The sequence below is a fragment of the Carettochelys insculpta genome, chromosome 6, assembly GCF_033958435.1.
Source record: "Carettochelys insculpta isolate YL-2023 chromosome 6, ASM3395843v1, whole genome shotgun sequence".
NCBI classification, from domain to species: Eukaryota; Metazoa; Chordata; order Testudines; family Carettochelyidae; genus Carettochelys; species Carettochelys insculpta.
Window position 1 is genome coordinate 116,324,036 of NC_134142.1, and position 12,982 is coordinate 116,337,017.

Sequence of the window (12,982 nt, forward strand, 5' to 3'; positions counted from 1 at the left end):
ATGTTTCCCAGGGAACAGGGCTTCTCTCCTAACTCCACTCCCCTCACACCCTTGCTCCTTCTTCCTGAGGCTCCCCCTTGAGAGGGATGCCCCCTGCCCTCTCCTCCCCCCCGCCACCATGCAGGGCCTGTGGCCTGGGAGTGCCTTACCTGCATAAGGACAGCCCTGATGGTGGACCTCCTGACACTGAATTCATTGCCTATGAAGCAGTAGGTGTTGGGGGTGGCCAGCTTCCAGAGGCCGACCTGCTTCTTGAAGGGGAAGGTGGGCTGCACGTCATTGGAGGGTGCGGGCGAGCCAGATGCAGAGCCCCATGAAGACCTCCTTGCGCATATGGAAGTTCAGGAGCCACTGCTGGTCATCCCATTGCCCCATGACCAGCCAGTCCCACCAGTCAGAGCTGGTAGGGAACCTCCAGACCTACCTGAGCATCGGAGAGGGTAAGGTTGGTGGGGCACTGCAGGCATACTCCGCAGGTCAGATGGCAGGTTCATCCACCCAGATGTGATGGAAGATGGCCATCAGGATGAGCAACAGTGCCTGCAGCAGCTTGTCGTTGGTCCAGGGCAAGCCCGGAGTCCGCTCTGGCATGCTTGCAGTCAGGAAAGAACTGGTTCTCTCACAGACAGCTAGAGAGCCCTGCGAACCACAGTGTGGGTAGGGAACTGGGGTGGTGGGGAAGGGGCTCTTTAAGGGTGAGCCTGGCTGGAGGTGCCAGAAGGGCCTGCTGTCCATGCGACCCTGTCTTCCAGGCTTCCAGGGCCCATTCTATCCACAAAGTGGCCAGAGCACATGGTTGCTTTCTGTTGACAGAGCGGATCGAAAGATTGATCCACTTACGTGTAGACACCATCTGTTGACAGAAGTTTTGTCAGGAAATCCTTTCTGACAGATACTTCTGTTGACAGATGCTTCTAGTGTCAACATAGCCCTTGCCAGAGGGTGTTGAAGAGCAGGACTTTACCAGGATTCAAAAAAGAACTACACAAATTAATGGAGGTTAAGTCCGTCAATACTTATTAGGATAGGTAGGAATTGGTTCCTAACCTCTTCTTGTCTGAGGTTGAAAATGGATGACAGGAGAGGGATCACTCGATGATAACCTGTTCTAATAACTCTCTCTGAGGCATGTGATATTGGCCACTGTTGGAAGACAGTCTACTGAGACAGATGGATCTTTAGTCTGACCTAATATGGCTGGTCTTATGGATTAGAAAGTCAGCAAACTTACTATTTGCTTATTGTTGAATGGTACCTTAGTGGAAGGATGACCATCCTACTGTGTGAAACTCATTCATGGACCATCTCCCCTGCCTTTAAAGCCAAGATATAAAGAATGGAGGTCTGTTTATACTGAAAGAGAAAAAAGTTATAGCCCTAAGAAAAGGTAAGAATAATTATTTTAGGGAATAGGAGAAAATAAAGAATAAAGCAAAAACACTGGCTATAACTGTTCTCTGACATAACTAGATATAACTTCCACTGAAGTCAATTTGAGTTGTTCAAAAACAAGAAGTCCAACAGCCCCTTATAGACGAACAGATATTTTGGAGCATAAGCTTTTGTGGGCAAAGACCTGCTTCATCAGATGTACAGTGCATGGGTTCAGAAGAGGATTTAAAGAGGACCACTTACTAAATGGGAGGGCCAGAGCTGACAAGGTCTATGCAGTCAGGGTGGAAATGGCCCATTATCAGCAATTAATGTGGAGTTGTGACTATCGAGAGGAGAAAACAAGTCAGTTCGTCCGGGGGATGTGGCCCATTGTCAGATGGTAATGTGGAGGTGTGAACATCAAGACTGTATCTATACTAGCACTGGCCTTTCAAAAGGGGGATGCTAATGGGACACTGGGATATGCTAATGAGGCGTGGCAATAAATATGCAGCACTTCATTAGCATAATGGAAGCCATGGCACTTTGAAAGTGCCGCTTTTGACGGCACACAGCTCGTCCACATGGGGTCCTTTTCAAAAGGACTCCGCACATTTCAAAATCCCCTTATTCCTATTTAGTTAAAACTGGATTTTCAGAAAATCTGTTCTTTGCAGAATTAGAAAAATAACAGTACTGCAAAAAAGTGGATCTACATTTTGTCACAATACAGAGCAAAATATATTAATTTTTTTTATATAAAAGTACTGAAAGCTTAAGTATGAACCCCTGTTAACTTTTTTCCATTTGAATGTGGGAAGTATTTTTTATTAGAATTTTATAACATTTGATTGGCCTTTTTTTCTGGTAAGGCAAGTTCCTGGGAAATCCATTTTTTCTCTTCTATATTACAATAGAGGATTTCTGTTTAAAGTTAGAGTTACCAATGGTAACATCCTGTGTCCCATAGCAACTTGCCCACCAAAAATCTTTTGGGGAAATGGATTAGTAACTACTAAAATGGAACATTTGTTCAAGACTGTGGTACAAAGACATTGAAATTGTCCTGTGAAATCATACTTTATAGGTTGCTAGGGTATCTGTGTCAATGCCTTTTCATATACGTAGACTGAATTGCCATGCATATCTTCATACACATTGATAGGTGCAGAACCATGGCATCAGCAAAGTACAAAATTTGATTTATTCACAAAAGACCAAACCATGCACATTACTAACTTCAAGAATGACTTAAAAGTGGCTTGTATCAGTCAAGAGCTATATATATTAGCAACAGAGGCCAGAGGTTTGGTCAGGGTGACTCTTGCATCATACTCCACTCTGCAATACTGAAGAAGACAGAAGACTTGGTAATTATGGATCCCAGGCTCTCTTCTCTTCCAGGTCTCTTCAGCCTAGATGGTAATTAATCAGTCATTTTAGCCACTGTCATGCATATTTATGAAAGTGGAAATAAATTCTATCACCTTACCAATACTAGTTAGAGGGGAGTAGTTCTACTTGACTCAATCCTTCCCTAAACCTTAACTGTATGGAAGAGTAGGGGGATAGCACTGACTCACCCAAAACTTAGAAGGCCAGAATTTGTGTCTTTTAGCGCCTACTTTTACCTGGTAAAACAAGGGAGGGGAACCTCCAGCGTGTCAGCTGCATATGGTTCATCAAGGTTAGCGGCTGGTGGGCCACAAGATGCTTTGTTTACCTGAGTAGCCACAAGCACAGAGCTCCACAGCTCCCAGTGGCAACTGTTTGTCATTCCTGGCCAATGGGAGCTGCAAGAAAGAGTATCCTGGCCCACATTCTTTCCCATACCCATTAGCTGGGAATGGCAAGCCATGGAAGCTGCCAGCAACTAACTCTGACAAACTGCACATGGCCTGTGGGCTTGAGGTTCCTCACTCCTGTGATAAAAGGAGCACCATGGCTAATCTGGTCTGTTATAGCTTTTCTTGGAACTCCACGGTTTCAGGTGTGCAACCATCTTAAGTTTAGAATGCATACAAAACTACAATTGATCAAATGACCATAATAATAGCTCCCTCATCTCAGTATCTCTGCCTCACTCTATTCATCCTCTGAAAGAAAGCTGCAAAGCCTAACAAATTTAGGTGCTGCAGAACCAACAGGGGAGTGAGTTCCAGAGTTCCTAGATAAGTCCAGAACAGACTGTTGGAATAATCTAGACTGACCTGTATAGCATCGGCCATAGGACTTCCATGAATCAAGAGCCGTGTAGTTTTACTGCTTTCAGTAAAGCTATACCACTTTAGAGTAACAGGAGCTGATTCTATGATTCTTCACTTTGAATATCCAATGGTGTTAACCTTTGGGAGTTGCTAGACTGACACTTCACCTGACCTCATCAGTTGTTGAATTACACAGAGAGAACAGCCAGTTTCATGGTATTGATTGTGGTCTAACATTTCAGACTGCACACAGAAATGTATTATAAGCACATACAAGCCCTGGAGCACAAATATATGTTCCCTTCACAGAAGTCCACAGAGGAAGTTGGCAACTACATTTTACAATATAGGGCAGCAGTTAAAGATGCAGCTATGTAGTTAGTGAGATTTTCAAAAAAGTGATGAGCAATTTTGATACCTAAGTCCCATTGAAATGATATGGTATCTCCTAACTAGAGACACTAGTGTCTGTACTGACTGACTGTGTCCCTTACGTCCTCTATGCATTGCCATTCCTACTCACAGAAAACAGAACACTGTGACCTTCCTACATGAGAAAGTCTTTGGACAAGAACATCCAGCACTACATGAATACAGAAAAAAGGAAAGCCAGACAAAAAGCTGTCTTTATTTCCAGCAGAGCGTGCATGCATATCACCTCTTTTGGCAGTGCCATCAAAAGAGACTGATAGTAAAGAATCAGCCTGATGAGCACTTCATTTTTCTTTTCCCTTGTCAGCAGAAAATCACCGACTGAGATGATTATAATTCCTGTTCCATTCCAAGACCTAAAGCTATGTTATCCGTGGTTAAGGAAATATAAAGAGTCCAAGTTTTCATACCTTTTAATTTTCCCCTTAATTGTTTTGTTTCTTAGCTGTTTATCCTTTCACAGTGCTCTCTCCCTTCCTTCAAATGTTTATCTCCAATGCCCCTGCCCTTCACAGTCATATTTACTCATATACCATCTTTAGCGGTAAAGCACTCCTACTGTCACACTGGATGCTGGAATGTGGGCCATCTCCTGACTGTGGTCAGTTAGCAGAATAAAGGATGGTCTGGGGCTGGTAGCTTTTTCAAATAGGGCAGGGGTCTGCAACCTGCAGCTCTGGAGCCACATGCAGCTCTTTAAGGAATTCTTTGTGGCTCCCAACACTATAATTGCAAAGTTAAAAAAAAAACCCTCCTGATTATTTTTGATATTTCGGTGAACATCGAAAAGCCAATCAATGAACAACTCATAGCTAAATAGCAGATGATGTGTGATCTCGAAACATTGGATAACTCCCCATTTAATATGTGCAGTACATTGTGGGCTATGTGTATGCACCCTTCTTAAAATAGGGGTTACAAAAAGTATGGTGTGATGTTATTTATTAAGGACCATCTCATATTCACATGTATTGTGGCTCTTGGATTACTGAGTTTTTTACTGAATTTGAAAAAAAAATAGCTCTTCTTGCTATTTTGGTTGTGGACCCCTGAGATAGGGAAACAAATAAACGCTACAGTACTGCTCCTGTATGAAAGCAACAGCTACAGCAAGGCTTGGAAGAATTAGATTTATAGATCAGTTAAAGTTGGTGAATGTCTATTTCACTGTATATTTGCCGAGAAGGAAAAAAAAACATTTCCATTTATAATAGAAATTTACACATAGGCAAAGAAAGAAACATACTACTTGAGAAGTTTGGTATTTGATTACAGAATATTTATTTTGTAATTTTGATTTGATGTTAACACTTCTGTTTTAATGGGTCTAGAGTTTTAACTTTTTGCATCTTAGTAACTGTAATTAAATAGTTATTTTGATCCCCTACTATTTTCTGATCCTTCATCATATTTCCATCCACTGCAAAAATTTAAATTGACAGAAATAAAATTAAAAATACTTAAAAATAAACCCTAATAAAACTATATAAACATAAAACAAGTTCTGCTGAGTCATGGTGTTGCACCCAATCTCCTATTTAACACCTGAAAATGTGCATGACTATTGTAAGAGGGAGTAGAATTTTAATGCATTGTTGGAAACTTTTAGGGACAGTACAGCTATGTACAATGTTCACATGTGAAATATTTTTAAAATAATCCAGCGTTCTGTTACTCAAAAGTCTATTTATGCACAGCATATTAATAACAGTTTAATAATTAATGCATCATGTCAATGTCAAAAGTTATTACACTGCAGTTTCTTTACCAGTAAATGCATCAGATACAGATGTATGTGTCTTGGCTTGCTTGCTGACTTTGGGCTAGGTTGCCTTGCAGTTGGCTGAGGCAGTGCCAGGTTTCTAGCAGGACTCTGGGAAGTCACAGCAATGCAGTTTTTGATCCATTTAGACCCATGATTATTATTAGAGATATCTGAGTCATCCTTCTGGGTGTCTATGGGGCCAAGGCTTTAAAAGGCATGCAGACTCCCAGTAGATGATGAGACAAAGGCAGTTTGGCAGCAGAGGAAGGTGGGGTTGTTTGTGATGTTTTTTTCCCTTTCCTTAATGTGTAGGTGCTCTATAACAAAGACCTGGCAATGGCAGAAAATGGCATGTTTCCATCACCACTGTTAGCTCTTCTTCTGCCCACACCCATAGATCCTTGCCAGACAGGGTTTCTGAGCCTGGAGACTTCCACCTTGGTCTGGGATTTTATTTACAGGGCTTGCATATCCCAGTTGATGAAAGGAAGACAGGTGAAAACACCTAAGGTATCTGTTGGGGAAGTCCCTCAGAAAAGAGCTGCAGGAAGAGGTAAGTCAGCTGCTTAGCATCTGTGGATTTTATCAACAGGACACCTGTAGAAACATCTGGAATGGAGGATGCTAGCCTACTACAGAGGCACCAGAGAGGAAGGAGAACCTGCTCCATAGGAAGGAGTCTGGCTGCTGGCTATCTCTGGCAGCGCTTCATCCAGGAGTCGGTCCATCAAGGTGAAGAACCTGTATGCTGTACTGGCAACAGGAGGTGAGGAGCATAATGACAGAGGAAGAGAAGATGAGCCATGCCTTCAAAGCTGGGAGGTTCACAGTAACTGCACTCAAGAAAAAGGTGTGGAGTGTTGTTGTTTGGGAACTTCCTTCTGAGGGGGACAGAAGCATCCATCTGCCAAGATCTCCTGCAAGATATGCTGACAGCCTGCCTCAGAGGTGTTACAGAAAGGTTTCAGAAGCTTGTCTGTCCCTCTGACTGCTATCTGAAGCTGCTCATCCATGTGGGTCACTCATGGTACTGACCTGAGCATGACCTGAGTACATCAGTGTGACCATCGAACTCTGGAGGTAGAAATGGACATAATGGGGGCATAGACTATGTTCTCATTTACTCTTCCAGCTGAGGATGACATCCTGGGCATAGACAACTACATCCTGGAGAAACTGCATGGCTGAGCAGATGGATGGCTTCAGCTTCCTTGACCATGGTAAGATGTTCCAGGAAGGCGATCTGCTGGGAAGCAATGGAGACCTCCTGACTAAGAAGAGGAAGATTATCTTCACATGCTGTCAGGGCTGTTTCCCACTCCACACTCCAAGTGCAGAAAGTAAGGTCCCACAAAAATGTAAAACACCTTGCCTATAAAATGCTTTGTTTTAAAAATCTCCCCCAGGTCACAGATTCCCTGACCCTGGACGGTGCTGATGCCACCCAAATAGAACAAAACAAAAGCAAAAAACATTTCAGTCCAGGAAAACACACTTGGGAATGTCTCCCTGTTGGATAAATCCCAGTTTCTATCCCTCCCTTAAGAGTGAGCTTGGGAACAAAGAGCTGTAATTTGATAGCCATCCTTTCAGCATAAGGCATACACAGACACTCCTCTAGGACACAGGGATTGAATTATTTGCCTAAAAAAAAAAGTAATTTATTCACAAAACAAGAGACAATGAATCATAACAATTACAGCACAGAGAATTTTTTCCCTGGGATTCCTCTTAAAAATTATAGGAAAAAGAATCAAGTCGTTAATCAGAGTAAAAAAAAGGTTAGTCCACACCAAAATCAAAATAACCATAGTCTGATCATATCTAAGTACATATTTCCCTTCTACTTACATATCTATTTGATTTTGAGTGATTTCGAGATGGTCAGGTTATTTACTGGATTCATTCCAACCACGTAAGAGTAACCATCTCTCTGTCCCTGCTGCATCAGCCATGCAGACAAAAGACCCCTCGGAAAGCAATTGTTCTCAGTTCAAAAAAGTCTCTCTCCCTCCCATTGGCTTACCTGACCACCCAATGCTTAAAGTTGTCTCTGTAAGGATTAACACTTTCCCTGAATTGATTCATGACACACATACCCAAATTACAACAGTGATGGAAGTCCACACTGGCTGCAACTTCCTTAAGGAGGTCTAGGAAAACTTAGCTAAAAACCAACAAGAATCATAATTTATTTTTCATCTTCCAGTTTTAAGTCTTTTCATCATCATCATCAATAATTGTGGGCTCAGCGCCCGTTGGTGTCTGATGCCTCTCTCACTATTTCCTTCCATCTTCCCCTGTCCAGTGCAGAGTGGCTTAGTTTCTGTAGACTAGCTCCGCACCAATCTACTATATCGTCTATCCATTCTCTGTAGGGTCTGCCTCTCCTATTCAAACCATCCAATATGCTGAATACCAGGGTCTTGATTTTTCATTCATTCATTCTGCAAATATGCCCAAATAGTTGTAGCTTCCATTTTATAACCTTCTGCAGCAGGTTCTCTTTTGGCTGTATCTTTCTATATAGTTCCTCACTGGTGACCTTTTGCATCCATCCTATTCTCAGAATCTTTCCATAACAACTCCTTTTGAACACCAATATTCTTTTCAAATCTTTTGTTATCACCCATGTCTCATATCTGTACAACAAGCTGCTGAATACACATTTTCAAGACTCTGAGCTTCGTTCCTAAGCTAATTGCTTTGCTTTTCCAGATCTTATCCATCTTTTGCCTTTTGCATTATTCAGAATCTTATGGCCATCCCCAAAGTATTTGAGCATCTGTCAAAAATGCAGGTAGGAAATTTGACTAGCACATGTCGTGTGTTTTTTCTTTCCCCAGAAGAAAATTATAGGGGGGTTATTTTTTAGTATACAATACATACTTTAGTGTCTTTATGGCTACGTCTACACTAGCCTCATTAGCATGTGGGTGGCCACGGCACTTCGAAATTGACCGCGCTGCTTTTCGAAAGGACCCCGGCTACTCTGAAGTCCCCTTATTCCTGTGAGCAGATGAAAATAAAGGGATTTCGGAGTAGCTGGGGTCCTTTCGAAAAGGAGCCCCGTCGGGATGAGCCGCATCAATTTCGAAGTGCCATGGCTGCCCGCATGCTAATGAGGCACTGAATATGTATTTCAGCACTTCATTAGTAAACTTCAAAATGGCCATTTGCATGGCCATTTCGAAGTTTATGGCTAGTGTAGACACGGCCTATATGTACATTCTTTTATATTAGCAAACCAAAATTAGGTGGCTGGTGATGGAGCACAAAGGTACGCTCTGACCTTGTGCCTCCTCCCCAGCCCAGAGAAGGCCTAAGACAGAGTTTTGCAACTCTTTGCAGCTTTTGCAGAGTTTTACAGCTCTTTATGGATTCCTTGTGGCTTTTGACACTATAATTGTGTAAGGAATGTGGCAGCAGGAATGCAATGCTGCTGAAGGCTGGGAAAAACGTATCTCCCAGAGATCATTTGCATGAGAATGCAAGGGTGTGCATGTATGATACCTTTCAGGCAAAGCCTAATGGGTACCAAGTAAGCCATGAGATTTTGTCTATTGTAAACACATTGTTGTAAAATCACAATTTATGCTAACAGCAACGAAGGGTCCTGTGGCACCTTATAGACTAGCAGAAAAGTTTTGAACATGAGCTTTCGTGAGCAAAGACTCACTTCATCAGATGCTGCTCATGGAAATCTGCAGGGCCAGGTATAAATAAGCCAGAGCAAGGCTGGGGATAACAAGGTTAGCTCAGTCAGGAAAGATGAGGCTTACTACCAGCAGTTGATCTGGAGGTGTGAACACCAAGGGAGGGGAAGCGGCTTTTGTATTTAGCCAGCCATTCACAGTCTTTGTTTGATCCTGAGCCGAGGGTGTCCAATTTGCAGATGAATTATAGCTCAGCAATTTCTCTTTGGAGTCTGGTCTTGAATTTTTTTTGCTGTAGGATAGCTACTTTTAAGTCTGCTACTGTGTGGCTGGGGAGATTGAAGTGCTCTCCTACGGGTTTTTGTATATTGCCATTTCTGATATCTGATTTGCGTGCGTTTATTCTTTTACGTAGAGACTGTCCAATGTGTCCAATGTACATAGCAGAGGGGCATTGCTGGCACATGATGGCATAAATTATATTGGTAGATGTGCAGCTGAATGAACCCACGATGGTGTGGCTGATCTGGTTAGGTCCTGTAATGGTGTTGCTGGTGTAGATATGTGGGCAGAGCTGGCAATGAGGTTTGTTGCATGGATGGGTCCCTGAGTTAGAGTGATTGTGGTGCGGTGTACAGTTGCTGGTTAGGATTTGCTTCAGATTGGCAGGTTATCTGTGGGCAAGGACTGGTCTGCCTCCCAAGGCCTGTGAAAGTGGGGGATCATTGTCCAGGATGGGTTGTAAATCCCTGATGATGCGCTGTAGAGGTTTTAGCTGAGGACTGTAGGTGATGGCTAGTGGTGTTCTGTTGGTTTCTTTCTTGGGCTTGTCCTGTAGTAAGAGGCTTCGTGGCACACGTCTGGCTCTGTTGATCTGTTTTTTCACTTCCTCAGGTGGGTATTGCAGTTTCAAGAATGCTTGGTGGAGATCCTGTAGGTGTTTGTCTCTGTCGGACGGGTTGGAGCAAATGCGGTTATATCTTAGTGCTTGGCTGTAGACAATGGACCGTGTGGTGTGTCTGGGATGGAAGCTGGAGGCATGAAGGTAGGCGTAGCAGTCAGTGGGTTTACGGTACAAGGTGGTATTGACGTGGGCATCGCGTATTAGCACCGTGGTGGCCAGGAAGTGGATCTCCTGTGTAGACTGTTCCAGGCTGAGGTTGATGTTAGAGTGAAAGTTGTTGAAGTTCCGGTGTAATTCCTCCAGAGTCTCCTTCCCATGGGTCCAGATGATGAAGATGTCATCAATGTAGCATAAGTAGAGACAGGGTGTTAGTGGACTAGAGCTAAGGAAGCGCTGTTCCAGGTCAGCCATGAAAATATTGGCATATTGAGCAGCCATGCAGGTACCCACAGCTGTGCTGCTGATTTGAAGGTATATATTGTTGCCAAATCTGAAATAGTTGTGTGTAAGGATAAAGTTACAGAGCTCAGCCATCAGATGTGCTGTAGCATCATCAGGGATACTGTTCCGGACAGCATTTATTCCATCTTTGTGTGGGACGTTGGTACAGAGAGCCTCTACATCCATGGTGGCTAGGATAGTGTTTTCTGGTAGGTCATCAATGTATTGCAGTTTTCTCAGGAAGTCAGTGGTGTCTTGGAGATAGCTGGGAGTGCTGGTGGCATAGGGTCTGAGGAGAGAGTCCACATAACCAGACAGTCCTTCAGTGAGAGTGCCAATGCCCAAGATGATGGGGCATCCAGGATTTCCAGGTTTGTGGATCTTGGGTAGTAGGTAGAATAGCTCCGGACGGGGCTCTAGAGGTGTGTTGGTATAAATCTGTTCTTGTGCTCTTGTAGGGAGTGTCCTGAGCAGATGGTGTAGTTTCTTAGTGTATTCCTCAGTGGGAACTGAGGAAAGTAGCCTGTAAAAACTGGTATTGGAGAATTGTCTGGAAGCCTCCTTCTAGTAGTCAGACCTGTTCATGATGACAGTAGCTCCTTCTTTATCTGCCTCTTTGATTATAATGTTAGAGTTGTTTCTGAGGCTGTGGATGGCATTGCGTTCCGCACGACTGAGGTTGTGAGGCAAACAATGCTGTTTCTCCACAATTTCTGCCTGTGCACGTCAGCGGAAGCATTCTATTTATAGGTCCAGACTGTTATTTCTACCCTCAGGAGGAGTCCACGTGGAGTTATTCTTCTTGTGCTGCTGGGAGGGTGTCTGTGTAATGGTGTGCTGGTCGGTATTGTGTTGAAAGTATTCTTTGAGTCTGAGACGGCGAAAGTAGGCTTCCAGATCACCACAGAACTGTATTATGTTTGTGCGGGTGGTGGGGCAAAAAGAGAGTCCCTGAGAAAGAGCAGACTCTTCTGCTGAGCTGAGTGTGTAGCTGGACAGATTGACAATATCGCTGGCTGAGTTAGCGGTACCACTGCTGTGGCTCTGTGTGGCAGACAGGAGTTTAGACAGCTTGCAGTCCTTTTTCCTCTGTAGAGTAGTGAAGTGTCTAATGTAAATCTCCTGTCTTATTTTCGTAAAGTTCAGCAGTGTGGAAGTTTGTGTTGAAGGTTGGTTTTTTATGAAAGACTCCAGATCTGTTATAGATCCAGACTAACACGGCTACCCCTCTGATACTTGACACAATTTAAGCTGACACTTAGTGTGGGAGTTGTGGGATCTCACCAGTGCTCTGGATTGTTGTGGGGGACAGGGCAGATGCCATAGCTGCATAAGACATTGATTACACAGGGCTCCCTGGTTTAAAACATTGTAAGGCAGGAGGGGAGGGGTACTAGCTGAGCCAGCTTGCTGAGTGCCTTGGCCATATGGCTATAAGCCTGGTTTGACTAACCCTCCCCACCTGTTGAAAGATAGAGCTGGATAATAGGGTTTCCATGAAAATCCACACTGGAGATATTAAGAGCTGACATCACAGAGTGGCAGCTGAGGCCATGCAGAGCTGAAATCACAGGGTTCTGCCTCAGGATGATCCCTTGGCAGGTGGCCGGTAAGGGAGCAGCGGCAGAAGATGGCGACTGGCAGGCGGCTGGTAAGAGGAGTGGCGGATGACGGTGACCGGCCGGTAAGGGAGCAGTGGCAGACAGCGCAACCAGCAGCCAGCCAGTAGGAGGAGTAGCCAGCGGCCAGCTGGTGGCAGTCAGTGGGATGCTGCAGACAAGTGGACAGCTAGTACTGCCCTGGTGATGCATCTATGGGCTCTGGGTCCGGGACTGCACCGCGAGAGCTACACCCTGTAACTATGTGTGGGGTAAAGGCCAAGAGCCCCAGCAAGAGACTTGATTCTATAGCGTATGGGGATGGTATCTTGTTAAAGGAGGTTGTCTCTCCTTTTGCTTAGATATATTGCATCTGTCACAGTAAACTTGGGGTAGGTTATTGTCATTAAATAAGCTGTTTCTATCTTAGACTCTGTGCTTGTGGGAGGGGGGAGAACTGCCTTACAGGCACCCAGCAAGTGGGGTGCAGTTGTCCCAGGCCACTGGGTGGGGGCTTGAGACGGTTGTTTGTATCCTTGACAGGAAACCCCTAGGAGCTGAACCCAGCCCTTCTGGCAGGCACCTGGCATTAATAGAAGGGTTAC